General features: G+C 50.1%; 1 protein-coding gene across 1 annotated transcript in view; it reads right to left on the bottom strand.

The window, feature by feature from the left end:
- TMEM178B (transmembrane protein 178B) overlaps positions 1-15,280 on the bottom strand; it is a 339,668-nt gene that overhangs the window by 20,073 nt on the left and 304,315 nt on the right. The gene's annotated exons all lie outside the window — the stretch shown is intronic.

The raw sequence follows: 15,280 nt of genomic DNA, 5'->3' as shown, positions 1-15,280 counted from the left end.
CATATTGCTCAAGGTCACACAGCTAGTAAGTATGGGAGCCAGGATTCAAATCTGTGCTTTCACCACCTGTTACACTGTTTCTCATTTCTGGAGCATGCATATTGATTCTGGAGACGGACTGTAAGCGATGCGAGCAGAGAAGTCCTTTTCTTCCCCAATAGGGCCTTATACACAGTGGGGCTTAACTAAGATTTATCAACTAGATGTGATTGGGAAAAGAGGACCTATCATTATCAATGTGGCCCTGACGAGGTTCTGGGTACCCCTCTGGTACTCATGCCTCAGGGATGACTTCTTCGGAGAACTAGGAAAACCAGTCACAAACCATATGCAACTTCACCCCTCATCGGCGTCACTCGAAGGGCAAGTCCCTGGGGAGGAAAATGATTCTTCAATGAGGGGAAAGATGGAAAGGTCAAGAAAAGAAATGAATCAAGATCACAGCATTAACTCTCTTTCCATCAGACTCTTAGTAGTTTCCCGATCGGCCAGAAACTGAACCCAGTGGACAGAGTAAGCTCGTGGTCAGAAGAGGAGCTCACGACGGACCTCAGCCTCTCAACACCAGCTCTTGCGGGCTTGTGAATGGGTCCCTACCTAGCCACCCTTTTAGCCCCTCTTTTCTCTTGGAGATTTGGGGACTGGTAATTACTCACTTGGCTTCGTTTCCTGAATTTTAGCTCTAGGGAGAGACACAGAAAGGAGGGAGATGGGGCAGAAAACATCAGCTTTATTACTGATAAAGCTAGCTGGCAACTAGCTAGCTTAACCCCTGGCCACCATCCAGTGCACCTATTCTTTCCCCCAGCCTGACATTCAAGGATGATTGGCCTCAGGGAACATTCAGCTTTATGGAGCACACACACTTCCCTGGAAGTGCTGACTCACTCTGGTGGGCCAGAGACAGAAAGGAAAATGGCTTCAAACTGGCCTCCTGATGCCAGCCTGGGCCTTGGGCCTTGATCCAGGAATGCTGCCCGTGTGAAGGAACAGGCCAGGGCAGAGGACCCAGATGGTGCGAGGCCCTACAGGCTCAGCCTCCTCTCCCAACCTCACCAGTCAGGGAAGTCAGTCCCGTCTTCTCCCCTGGGAAGTTAGCCTTGAAAGGTGAAGTGTCCTGCTAAGAAAGAAGTTTCCTACTTTAGGGGCCCTGGTGGGCATGCTGACCTAGGGAGAGATGGCCCAACTTGCCCTCAGCCACCCAAACTCAAAGACCATAAAAAGCTCTGACCAGAGGTTTCTGGGGAATGTGATTTCAGTGGAACTAGTCTGAAAGTACTGAGTAGATTTTAAATAAATTGTAGCCTGGGAGTGCAGTGGAATCTTCAAGGAGAGATTCCCTGGTTTTGTTAGAGAGGCAGTGGGACGACACAGCGACTGGCGTTCCTTCCCACCCAGGGCCAACACCGGGGGTCGAACATCATACTAGCCTTGCACTTTACCTTCACATAAAGCTGCTGAAGCTTTTTGTTTTTTCAGATAAAAGGGATTTTTTTTGCCTCATTCACAATAGAGTTTAATTACATAGAGATGTATAAAAATGGAACTGTATTAATGGCATGTGAAATCCTAAACCAGAATGAATAAATAAAGACTTGGCATACTGCTTCTGAAAAGTGGCCAACTCTAAGTCTAGGAGCAGTTTCAGTTGATCAATGAGCATTAAAAGCCCTTTGAGGGTAAGCACGGTAAGGACAGGGCAAGTGACTTGACCCTTCCTTCAGCCTCCATCACTAACTCCCCTGAGGGCTGTTCCAGATGCCCCAGCAGAGAGAGGCTCCCTTTCTCAGTCCACCCACAGACTCCACTGTCATGGCACCACTCACTCTGCCTTTACCACTTGTCTGGGTGGCTTTAAGGCATCCTGCATGCCTTGTGTGCTAACCCAATGCCGAACATACAGTAAGCACTCAAATAACTGTTTAGGGAGTTGAACTTGGGTTTGTAAGGCAGATAATTAAGAAGCACAACAGAGCTGTCTCCAAATACTTGAAAGACTGTTGGGGGAAGACGGTACTGACTTTAATTTTTTTGTTTCAGCAGAAAAGGACCCAAGTCCAATAAGTCACAGTTACCAAAAACCATATTAAGGTTTAAAATAAAGAAGAGCAAAATGATAACCAGAGTAGCCAGCAAAGGGGCCCTTGCCACCATGGAGGTTTTAACCCTGAAGGAAGATAGGAAATGCACTAGATTTCTGCTCTCCAAGATATTTACAATGAGATAAGTGCCATCAAAATGGTACAAAGTGATGTCTGAGTTGAGAGGAGGAGTCTGGTTTTAGTAAAGCTGATTCAAAAATGTTTCTGGAAGATGCTTATGTAATGTTTAATTTAATGTAAAATTAAATTAGAATGTAAGTGGAGCCTGGAAGGAACACACAGCTTCAACCGGCAGAGACGGGAGCATGGAGGCAGGCAATGGCAAGAGGCCCAGAGGGGAGCACGGGACGTGTGGCAGCAAGTGAGCCTGGGATAAGACTGGGGCCACAGTAAAGTCTAAGCTGGGGATACTGGTCTTTATTCTATAAATAACAGTGAACCACAGATTACTTCTCATCAGAAAAGTGAATTTTAGAAAGACAGTATGGTATAAGGTTGAATTTAGTGGAAAATAGGGAAATGAACATTTATGGAATGTTTATCCTCTGCTAGATGCTTTTACTGTCATCTCATTTTATCTGCACAAAAACCCTACCGGGTAGGCAGTACTATTTCAGTTTTACAGATGAGAAAACAGAGGCTCAGAGGTTGGCAACTAAGTGGTGGGTCAGACACTTCCACGAAGGGCAGAGTGACTGCCAAACTACCACGCTAGCACGAAGACCCCAATGCACGCAGGGTGTGGGAACAACCGCGGGGCCACAGAGAATGTTAAGGAAATACTGACAAATGTTGACAACTGATGGAAAGTTGCTAGGGGACTAGAAAAGTGGAAGATCACACAGAGGTGACTGACAGGCTGATGTGCTGAGGATGTCACAAAAAGAAACTCATTGGGGGAAGGGAAGGGATGAAACTGACATTTGTCAGTCACCTACGCTAAGCCAGGTACTTAGTGTAAGAGGCATATGCACTTGCAAGAGGCATTAAGCATATGCATAATGTATGTGGAGAAAGGACAAGTTTAGTTCAAGGCATGTCTGAGGTTCCTGAGGCTGGAGATGTCTGGTGAACAATTAAAAACATGAGTCTGGAGCTCAGAAAAGATGATTCCATACACAGGTTCCAGACCCACCTGGGCAGAGACCATTATCACTGTGAGAGTAGATATTGTTGACAAGGGGACATGTTTATAGGGAAAAAGAAAAAAGCATCGAAGAACCCATTATACATAAAACAAAGAGAAAACAGAAAGGGCACAGAGAAAAGGAAACATCAGGAGTGTGTTGTCATGGCAGACAAGAGATGACAGTTCCTGTCTAGGTAGGTAAATGCCAGGGAGGTCAGGAAGAGCAGGTTCAAGGACAGGAAGCAGGCAGAGCAGCCAGGAGTAAGCAGGTCTCCAAGAAAGCACCTTCTGTGACATGGTGAAACAGAAACCAGACTTCAGGAGACAAAGTGGGTGGGTGGCAGAGTTACAGAAGTAATAAGTAAGGATCACTCTTTTTGCTACGTGAGCCCTAAGCTTTGTCTTTTGTCTCAGAGCATATGAAAAGATAAGGCCCTCAGCCAAAGAGGTTCATCTCCCTATTCCTCTACCAATAGCCTTTGAACAGAATCAGCCTCATCTTTTCTGCAGCCCAAGAACAATGCCCTTTGTCTCCTACCGTGAGAGGTCTGTGTGGGGTCGTCTCTTCCCTATCACATAATGAGCTGCTGGAGATTCAGAAACATGTCAACATATTTGGGAGATGGTGCTGCATGACAATTAAAAACCCAGGCTTCACAGTCAAATAGATTTGAACTGGAATCCTTAGTTGAGGAGCTATGTGACCTTGGGCAAGGTACTTAAACTCTCTGAGGAAGAGCTAGAAACTGCAAACAAGGTAAGAGCCGGTGATAAGCGAGTGCACACGAACAACAACATAGCAAGTGCACAGTATGTGCCAGGCACGGTCTAAGCAGGTTACACATCCTACTTAACTCTCACAACCACCGTGTAGGCAGGCACTATTTTACAGATGGTGGAACTGAGACATATGGAGGATTCACGTGTGTGAGGTTAGCACACTTTGATTCAGACCTGACCCCAGAGCTGACCTTCATCACATCGGACCTACCGCTGGTATAAGTGTGGTGGTGGAAGTGCTTCCCTTGGTGGCTTCTCTGCCTGCCCCACACCAAGAGAGCATCTACCTGGCTCTTGCTGGCGGAGGTATAGGAGACCCCTCCAGGTTATGGATATAAACAAGTGCATGAATGCTTGCAGGGAAGGCCCTGCCTGCCCTCCTGGGGACATCCTCAGGCTACTTCCTATCCCAGGGGGCCTCGCCATGTATCCATTTCTTTTCTCCCTCGGGTCCCGGCACAGAAAGGAAAGAGTGGAGGTCAGTCTGAAGACCTTAGATAAAGGCTCTACCATTTCCTTACTGCGTGACTCTAACCTTGTTCCTTGGCTTTCTGAGTCCAGTCAATTATCTACAAAATTAGGGTGGTAATGATGACCTCAAGGGCCGCTGGGAAGATGCAAGGAAATAACATGCAAATAGCATGTACCACTGATCCAGCCCACATGCCCCCAAATGAAACCCCTTCCTGCCCCCCCTGCCTCCTAAGGGGCTTGAAGGCCACAGGAGACCTCACCCTGCCTCTAGAGCTCTGTGAGGTAAGAAGTGCCACCCATAATTGACCCCTTTTCCACCCTATTTGGGCGGGGGCACCTCCTTCCCCAAAGAAAGGCAGACAGCAGACTGAGGATGTCCTTGTCCTCTTTACTCCTGAAAACACAGCTACAGAATTCGCTTGTCTTTAATATTTTGCATTTTAAAGGTGTCAGTCATTAAAGGAAAACAGCTAATTTATCACACTAAGTGGTTAGGAGTCTGACTCTTCTCTAAGATTAGCAGCAGCTCCAAGGCAGGGATGAGTTTTATTTTATCCTCCACAGTACCTGGTACTTAGCAGGTGCTTAACAACTGCTTGTTTATTTAATGAATAACAAGCATCAAGCAGGTACTAACGGTTCATTACAGAGGGGGTGGGCTCACCTTGTCCATTCATAGCCACAGCTCTTAAGCTTTTGGTGGCTTCTCTAGGCAGGGTAAGTGTATTTTCCAAACCCCAAATCAAGACACATGGTAGGAGACATATCTGGTAACAGGAGAGTGTATTTCTGGAAATCAGGAGACTTCCAGAGTGTCAGAGAGGTAGAGCAGTTTACAGGGGCCTTCATTCTCCAATTATTTTATGCCTGGGGATAAAATGTATGCCATTACCCAGCAGTCTCAAAGCCCAAGGTCTGTTAGGATGAAAAGGTATGTCCACTAGAGCAAAATTCCTACACCTCCAGGGCCATCTTCATAAACTCTCTCCAGTGCAGTGCTTTAAGACCTCCCCAGACTCATTCCAACAGTGGCACCCACAAGACCTTCAAGGCCATCACCAGCCCCCTGCACAGGGCAGACAGCTATTGTTCAGGACTGTCCGGCCCTCCTCGCTCCCATCCACAGGGACATCATCACAGTAAGATGCAGGGATGCTGCCCTGGGTTCAAAGGTGGGCCTGACTGCACAGTGTGGGGGCTGCCTGGCCCTGCTCCCTGGCTCTCTGATCTGGGGCAGTTCTCCACGTAAGATCTCTGGCACCGGGAGGGGGCCGCGACCCTACCTGCTATGTGCACACTCCAACATGCCTGCTGGAGAGGCCTCTCAGCTTAGCTTGGGGGCCCTAGGCCTGGCCTGGGCCAGTTTTCCTGGGTGCCTGGTACTCAGACTTAATTCCACATGTAGTACATCTCAGTCATCCCAGTAGTTGGGTGACAAGATGCCTCTCTAGGTCAGAAATTCCCTCCCCCCTTCCTGAGGTCTAGCTATTTCTGATGTCACTTCTCACACATCCCCAAACCTCCAGGACAGGAGGAAATTCTTCCTCACTTACACCTGCTCCTCCCTCTTAATTGTTTCCCCTGAACAGCTTTTCAGCCCAAGAGAAGGGGTCTCTCCATTTACTTCAGGAATGGGTATATCCCTTTGATTTAGGGCTCGTTTCAAGGGCCAGAGGCTTGCCTGACAAGTTCCCTTTCTCTGAAGCTTGCACACCGCTGTAAGACCATCCTAGAAGAGCGACAGGGAAGGGAGCTTTTGAAGATGCTTTAGGAGTTTCCTGAGTTTCCATGGCAATGAAGCACTGTGGAGTAACCACCACATTCTGGGTCTTTCTGTTTCCACTGAAAAGCCTGCTGGAGAAACCGGTTCTTTCTCAACAACTGCTCCACAGTGGAGATGGTCTTCCACCTCCCTTCTCTCTCTTCTCCTGCCCGCCCTTCCCCATCCCACTCTCGCTGATATCCATGGTCTGGAGGCCAGGGGCCTCACAGCATGCAGCAGAGTCAGGAAAGACAGGGCCTTGGTACCATGACGGGAGGGGACCATAGCATGTCAGAGCCCCAGCCTGAGTGCGGACCACGTTCACTCAGTGATTCAGACGCATCTGAGCATGTCTGTGTTGGTGGGGCCAGGCCAGCCAGGAAGTCACCAGGCTGTGGAGAGGCCATTCATCCTGAGCGGGACCCCAGTCTACCCACCATTCAGCCTGGGCTCTGAACCTAAACCACGCCTTTCTGTCTACAGGAACCTACCTTTGTCTCCTTTACACTTTCAGGTCTGTCCTGCCCAAGCAAGTGGTTTGATTGTTTATTACAGGAATTTCCCAAAAGATCCATCAATTCTTTTATTAAAGCATCGCAGACAGTGTGTGTGCTTTGTTTTCGATCCTGCTGCTCCCACCAAGCCTGGACGTGGCCAGTATTCTCACCTAATCTACACCATTGAAATGAAGGCCTTATACCAAACTTGCAGCTGGCAATCAATGCTGACCTTACCTCCCCTCAGGGACCCTGCCAGTTCAGCGAGGCGCTGTTCTCCGTTATCGCAGTAAACCATAAACTTAGCTTAGTCTTATCAGTAGGTTGTACTGGCAATGCCTGGGGAGCCAGCTTTTGATCTAAGGAAAGGGGAACACACATTCTGTGTGATCATTCAGTCATCAAAGACTAGGGGTTGATTTAAGCACAGCAGACCTGGCCTGAGTTAGGGAAAAGAGGAACTACAAGTAGAATTAAGATCTGACTTCTCAACATCTCTGGGATCCCCTGCAGCAAAAGGCCGCCACGTCCTTGGGATGGGGGAGCTGGAGAGTGGAACCGTGGTGGAGGCAGGGCTGGCATCACGGGCATGGGACGCGCACAGTTGTGTGCTTGGTTTAGCGCTCTGCTGTGGCCAGCCTGAAATACTTAATAATGTTTGAACAAGGGGGTCCCAGGTTTGCATTTTGCACTGGGCCCCACGAATCATGTAGCTGGTCCTGGTTGGAAGGGAGCCAGGCTCCTGAGTGTGCGGTGATGTTACACACCCACTTTCAGGGTGTGTGTAACAGTTCCCCTGCCCTGGCCACCCCAGGCATAGATACCATGCCCCACCCACTGTAACTGGGTGTGGCACATTGAAAAAGCTCAGAAGGAGCTAGACCACAGATAAAAGTCACACAATATCAAGTGACTTCCCCGTGGAGCACCCCAGGACAATTTGTGAAATACAGACAGAGCAGGGCAGAATGAGACATGACACCCTCTCAATCAATCAAACCCGTGCCCTGGCCTCCAAGGCCCTGTGTGACCTGCCCGCCTGTGGGCACATCTCCATCTCACTCTGCTCTTGTCACCATCATCCTCTTGCTCAGCGTCTTCACCCGATAGGCTCATTCCCACCCCAGGTCCCTGCATCTGTTGTTTTTGCAAGGGCTGATCCTGCCCCAAATCTTCGTATAGCTTAATACACCCCTCATTCAAGCCTCCACGCCCACCCACTTGCCCTCATCTACAGCGACACCCCCATCGCTCTGCATCTCCCTTCCAGCTTAGTTTTTCTCTATAGTTCCCAATACCCGACACTGTATCACATGCTTACGGTATTTTCTTTTCGTCTGACTTTCCAATAGCAAGTAAGCTCCATGAGGACTTTATCCTGTTCCCACTCTAGCCCAAGTGCTCCAGCACTGTCTGGCACACAACAGGCAATTAGTATTAATTTACTGAGTGGAATGAATGAGTAGGGTGGTGACTAGCCAGACAGACATTACGGGCTTAAGCAATGTCATCTTCATCCCACGGCATTTGTGAGCGGTGTTGCTGGCGATGGGACAGAGCTGCTCAGAGCAGAGTGTCCCTGAAGATGGTTGTTGAAAAAACTGTAACTAAAATAATAATATCTCAGAATTTATTGAGAACAATGCCGAGCATTGTCCCAAGTTCCTCACATGAATTAACTCTATAATTCTCACAACTATGCCTCAGGTAGATCCTATTCTTAGCCCTTCTTACAGATGAGAAAATTGAAGTGATGCTTGAAGGCAATCACACAACTTTCCCAATGTCACACGGCTGGTCCAAGGCTCCTCTGGTCCTGGACTAGTTCTTCATGATAAAAACGGTAATTCCCCCTTTTACTTGGATGATTTACTTCCTGAACAAGGAGTTTAATCCTTGTTCACCCCCTAGTTAGCTTGTGGGGAATGGAAGGCAGCTCATGGGCAAGCATCACTGGGGACACCCAAGAGACAGGGGCTGGCTCTTCCCGGAGAGCCATGCTGGATGCCCTCACCACCGCCTTCCTCTCCGTCTCCTTCCAGGGTGTACTCTGCATGAGCATTTGAGCATTTCCCCCGGGAGTTCAGTGACAAAGCACCCCCTGCTCTGGGTGACACGCAGCACTGTAGCTTTGCTGAGCACCTGCTGGGCAGGTTGTGGGGCATTCTGACACGGTTCCACTGACCAGACCTGGGCGTACGGGGCCAATGCTGCTTCCCATCCTGCTCCAAAGCGCAGATCTGTAATGGAGGCAGGTCCCACTGGGTGGCAATAGTGCAGTTCTCTGGGGTCTGTGCCAACTCTTAAGGTGAAAATGAAGCCCTCCTACTGCCTGGGTTGCAGGAGTGATGGATCCCGGACACTTGTTCTGTATTAGGTAAGTGAGCATGTTATTTCCTAATCTTCCTGACAATGCACCCCCTCCCCCAAATGTCTTTGTTTTGAATGTAATTATCAAATACTGACAAGTATTCAAGTAAGTACTTTCCAAAGTCAGGACATGTTCCAGGGTACGAAGTAGTTGGTAGACCTCTGCTTAGGATTTCGAGGGAAAGGTTTTAAGACAAAAACATCAAGAGGAGGTGTGATGTTCTAGTGAAATCTCACATGAAACTATAATGAAGTCTAGCAGGGTAATTAGGTGGGTTTTACAGCCTTGTTTGGTCATACATAGTTGACACTTCTTGGCCTATTAGAATGTACATATAATAGGAACGGCTACCATTTCTTGGGGTTTTTATAAGCTTTGCATCAGGGTAGGTCACCGGCTTACATTCTCTCCCTGCTGAATTTAGATGATCTCCCTTCTCTTACCTATGAGTCACGAGGTAATAACTCAGAGTCATCGAGCCATGGGCTTATAGAAACACAACATTAGAACATGTTTCTAAGCAGCGCTGGGGCAAGGACCAGTGGCCGGGAGACTCGGATATTGTTCTACTTCACAGGAGTCCCTAAAATGACTTTACTGCCTCAAAGAGATAGTTCTCCAGGCACGACACCTACAGTCTTGGACTTTTCACTTTTGGCTCTAAGTTTTCAGAGTGGCTGGGCCTTTACCAAGGTCTTTGTCTCTCAGAAGAGAGGCATCTGGGGGACTCCGCACAGCCGAACTGCTCTCTGGCGAGTGTGGTGTGGGGCAGAGACACTGGGTTTGCAAATCACTGCAATCACTCAAACTCGACAGGCTGAGCTTCTTCAGGGCATTCTCTTCGCTCCCCATGACTGATGGGAAAGGTAGAAAAGGCCACACTGATCACAGGTGCTAGGAAGAGGACTTTAATGATTTCCTTTTCCCATTACCACCTGTGCCCTCGATTCTGGCTGTGATCCCCTCCATATGCCCCTTTGTGCTTTGAGAGGGGAGGAAAAAAAAGGGAATGGACTGAGCTTCTGGGAATGTGCTGAAAAGCCCAGAATCGGAGCCATGCTAATGTAGCAAGACGTGTGTGGCGCAGGGTATCATGTGGATCTTCAACAGGATCCAGGCTGGTGTCTCAGGCTGGGCTCTGGTTCCAGTGGTGCCACTCACCAGTTGGGTGGCCTAACTGACATAACTACTCTTATCTGGAAACACGAGGACATCAGACCACATGTTCTCTAAGGTCCCTTCCATTTCTAACATTCTGAGTCCAAACGAAAGACAGACAATTCTTCATGAATTCATGTATAATTCATACTCTACTTCCAAAGGGAATTTGAGACCTTTCATGCCAGAGTGCACAGACCCTATGACCGTTCCAGGAAAGACAGAAAGAAGATAAGGAACCCCAGGGAAAGGGAGAAGAGCAGACCAGAAACAGAAGGGCGTACTTTCTTGGACGACTGTTGCTCAGTCGACATAAACCACTCTCTCTCTCTGTTGTACATAATTCGCTTTTGCAATGTGTGCGGTCAACAGACATTTGAGAGTGCAGACACTGTTTGCAACACAGGGAACGCCTTAGAGAACAAGGCAGACAAGGTTCTGGGGCTCATAGAGTTTATATCTAAGTCGGGGAGAGAGGTGCTGAGTAATACAGAATTCTAAAAACACTGCAGACACCTAGTGCCCAGATCTTGGTTTCTAATACCATTTTCCAATAAAAGGAAGCAGGGCTTCTTGAAGCAATGGCTCATTCTAGGTTTGGTGCAGGAAATATATAAGATGAGCCTGGAGCACCCTGTAGTGCCAGAAAGTAAGGAAGTGCTCAAAAAACCAAAACCAAACCACCACCACCAAAAAGAGCGAATCCCACACTGATTAGGAGTCTGTCCAAGGGGCCCAGGGGCCAACTGAAAGAGCTCCCAATGGCCCAAATGGATGAACTGGAACAATGAATACAGTATTTGATTATAACCCAGAGTGAAAAATAAATATCCCTAAGTCTACACTGATACAAATAAATGATTGAATAAATTAATAAATTGGGAAGGAGAGAGAAATCTCGAAGTGACTTCCTTCCTGAAAGGACAGTTGGGAAGCAGGGAAAAGAGAAACCTCACAGCGCAGAAACCTGACACACGCTACTTCAGTCAGGTGATCAGGGGCAACTTCAACGGTCATAAGTCACGGTCGTAAGAGGTAGCCTGAAAGGATGCGGTGGAAATGGTACTCTGTTCCTGGGATCTTCCTTCCTCAGACCCCACAACCCAGTCTCATCAAGAGAAAAGGAGCAGACAAGCTTCCGGAGGAGGGCATACAACATGCACGGCCAGCATTCCTCAAAACTGGTGAGGTCATTACCAACAAGGGAGGCCGAGAAACTGCCACAGCCCAGAGGAGCCTAAGGGGGCCCGGCATCGGCCCAGACACAGCGCAGGGGGCTTCAGCCCCGGGTGGGGACAGAGAGGCGATGCGTGTCTCCCAGGAGTGCAGGGGGATGTGTGAGGGGCGCTGATGGGGGGCAGGGGCTGGATGCGCCCGCTCATCTTCGAGATCCGTGTCCATGGGGTGGCTCTGAGGTTCACCCGGAGAATGAATCACAAGGAACTGTAGCAGTCACACGCTCCATCGCCACGCGTCTTCCCCTGTGCCATCTTGTTCCTGGCTTCTGAATACCACTGATGATTCAAGACACTTGTGCCTGGCAACTTCTGGCACCCGAATGGTGTGGTGCCAGTCGGGGCCAGCTTCTTCCCTGGAGGCCCTGCCAAAGGGGAGACTGGATCCCACCCCCACCCCCAGAGCCTCCTGGGCCAGCCAAGCTGCGCTACTTAATTGCCTCCTCCGCACAGAGTGTTAATGAAACAATTTGTTGCTAGTTATTTCACAAGGTAAAGGGCACTCTCTCCTTAACCTGGAAAACAGTTAAATCTGGAATGGAGTTGTGCCCAGTGTAGACCACCGTCCTTCACTCTGCAGATAAGAGTTGCTAACAGAATTCTTCCATTTTTATTTTGGCCCAGGAGGTTTCCTCTGAAGTCAACTGCAACTCCATCTTTAGACCCTTTAGACGCCAACCTTTTTCATTCTTGCTGACCCCTCCTCTTCCACCCGCTCCCCCCACCCTCGCCAGCCCAGCGCCAGAGCCCTGCCGCTGGTGGGCTCCCACTCAGAGCCCAAGCTGCTCCCCCGGGCCCCAGGCTGTGCTCAGTTCCTAACGCCCGAAACGCCCATCTGGGTGAGAGCCAAGGTCATAGGGCCTTTCTGTCCCCTTTGGCCATAAATATCGGTAGTCTGAGGGCCTGACTGGTTGACATGTTCACGAGGTGGCTGTCACAGGAAGCTGAGCCGTGGGGCCAGCCCCAGGTTACCTGCTAGAGAGCAGGCACTGGTCAGGTGCTGGGAGGAGCCGGTGCTTGCACATCTCCTTCTGACACACCGTCCTGTAGGTCAAGGTACCATTTCAGGGGCCACACCTCAGCCTCTCCGTTGTGCTCTCTGCTGAGCAGGGATGGGGAGCTACAGCCTCTGCTCCTGAAGCCCCAGAAAGGACACTGGAAAGGGCCCTAACCTGACGAGGGAGAGTGTCTGCCCACCGTTTGGAGCTTTGTCTTCCCCAAAAGGCCACCATTCAAGGGATCAGCCTTAGTGGTTCTGTCCTTCCCTTCCTTCACGGGCCTGGCCTGATGGAACCCATGAGGTGTGTGAACACCACTTCCTTCCCAGCCCCTTCAGGGAGGGTATCACCCTACCTATGGACACAGGTAGCAAAGCTCCACAGTGGAGGGGATAGGTTCTCTCCAACCCCCAGCAGCAAGAAATAGCTCAAAGTATAGCATCTTTCCCAAAACTCTGCCCGATGCTAACATTTTATCATGAAAAACTAAAGTGCATGTCCTAGAAAGCAGATTTAGCTAGACCCCTCAGTGACCAGCGCTTGGAGAGGTCTCCACAGTAATAAGTGGAGCCCTGTGAAAGCACCTGCCCATCCCGGGCTGCATGGGGCTTTGAAAGAGAGTCACAGGAAGTGGGAGAGGGAAGGGAAGAAAGGGAGCAAATCACGAGCAGTGTTGGCCACCCGGGTCATCCCCAGAACCTTGCCACTTTGGGACTCTGGAGCTCATTCACTCCAGCAGCTCTCACTGCGTGTACTCGGCTCACCCCCAGAAGTTCTGCCTGGGTGGCCTGGGGTGAGTTCCCCGCATCAGTGTTTTTTAAAAACTCTCCAGGCTACTGGAATGTGTGGTGACTGAGAACTGCTACCTGGGCAGAAGAGAAGCAAAGCCCTCAGACAGGTACCCTCGAGGGAGGGGCCTCCGATTCCTAATCAACCCAAGGATTTTCAGACTGCCTTCCCCAGAGCCCTCATCTTGGTTGTGGGGCAAGGCTCCAGGTTCCCTCCTGCCTCACTGTCTGCCCCACACCCCTTTCAGGGGGAGGTCCCCCCCGGGGTCTCGGGTGGGCAGGATGTGTCCGGGTGACCCCACCCCAGTCACAGCCGTCGGCCCAGACACTGCCACTCAGTCCTGGCCCTCTACTGTCTGGCTGGTGGTGTGTGGCCTGGCCGGAAAGGATAAATGGGCCAATCACATTCTCTCTTTGTCTGAAGCTGACTGAAGCAGCCCAAAGGCAGCTGTCAGAGCTGAAAGGGAGGTGAGCAGGGGCCTGGCCTGGCGAGCGAGGAGAGAGGAGAGCCTGCGAGCTCCACAAGAGAGGTGGAGGTGAAGGGGTGTCGGCTCCCAGCACACGCTGGAATCCTGCTCTGCCCGCGGCCTGTTTGCTCAGCTTCTCCCAGGTTCCTGGGAGGCCTCTCTAGAGCCTTAGAAAAGCCCCATCTTACTGGGGCTCATCTTTGTAAAACCAGAGGAGTCTTAGGGAGAACATGCACTACAAACAGAGCCACAACACTTTTATCTTTTTATATTTCGGGGTCCATGGAAGATTTTGATCAGAAGGTGGAAACAAAAAGGATTCCAGAGCAGCTAAAACAGAGGATGGAAATCATAGGCTGGGTCTGACCCCTTGTTTTACTGAGGACACAAAGGCATGGCAATGTTAGGTGGGATGGTGGTGTGGCCTCTGCTTCTGTGGGAGACCTGAAGGCAGGGTGTGGGGACTATGGGAGAGAGCCACCAGTGGCCAGCACTTCCCTAGCCTCTGCCGTACCCGCAGGGGGGACACAGGGGCAGGCAGCTCTGGCTGGGACACCTGATTCTGAGGGCCCAGAGTTTGGTAGGCCTGGGGCTCCCCAGGAAGCCCCGACCTGTCTGGCCCAGAATGGCGGAGCATCAGAAGAAGAAGTGCAGACCTCCAGGCCCCTGCCGTTCCTCTTCCAGCCCAGAGCTCACTAGCCCCAGAGATCTCTGCACCTGGAGGGAAGCCACCCCTTCCCTGCCTCACCCACTCCAACCCCCTACCTCTGCTCAGGACCCGCAGTCAGGCGTTCACAAAAGGGACCTGCACTGGGCATGTATATGGGGTGCGTTAGGTTTGACAGTTGTTTCTACTTGCAGGACCCGCTTTCCTTTCTTCCCATAAATGTCTCTACTCCCTGTGCCCAAGCCTACTTCCCTTCTACCTAGCTCCACACAATCCATCACTCCACTTCCCTCTGAGGAGTAGACTGCGGCGGGTCACCCAATGTCAGCTTCAGATTTGGACAGAGACTCCGACCAGGAGATTAAGAAGCACCTGTTAGCTCTTCAGAGAGAAGAGAGGAACATATATATTCCCAGGGCCTGGAACCTATTCCCATGCAGCTATATAGTTCTCAATCTCTGCTCCCTTCATAAGGACACCAGATTAGTTCTACAGCCATGACAGCACCAGAGAGTAAGGAAGGCAGGCGTGAGAGAAGGTGTAGCCTGGCCTACCACCTTTACAGTGTGAGCAGCATTAAGACCTAAGTCAAGGCTAAGGATAGGCTTTTGAAGGGGAAACTTTCCAGGGAGCACCTCCTTCCCACCCCACAGTCTAGTATGTGTATAAAATGCCTGAGTATTTCCTGGGCTCTTGCTCACACCGGGCTGATACCTCTGTCCATGTCATAGTCCCCACAGCCTCTCCCAGACCAGGCAGTCAGACCCCAAGAATAAGGGCCATGCCTTATTAACCTTACTTACATCCCCATCAGCTGGCACAGTGGTGAGTGGCTAAGGAGAACTCAAAAAT

Source organism: Manis pentadactyla, chromosome 7, assembly GCF_030020395.1.
Source record: "Manis pentadactyla isolate mManPen7 chromosome 7, mManPen7.hap1, whole genome shotgun sequence".
Lineage (NCBI taxonomy): Eukaryota > Metazoa > Chordata > Mammalia > Pholidota > Manidae > Manis > Manis pentadactyla.
The sequence above is the reverse complement of the archived record's forward strand: the minus strand, read 5'-3'. Positions and strand labels throughout refer to the sequence as shown.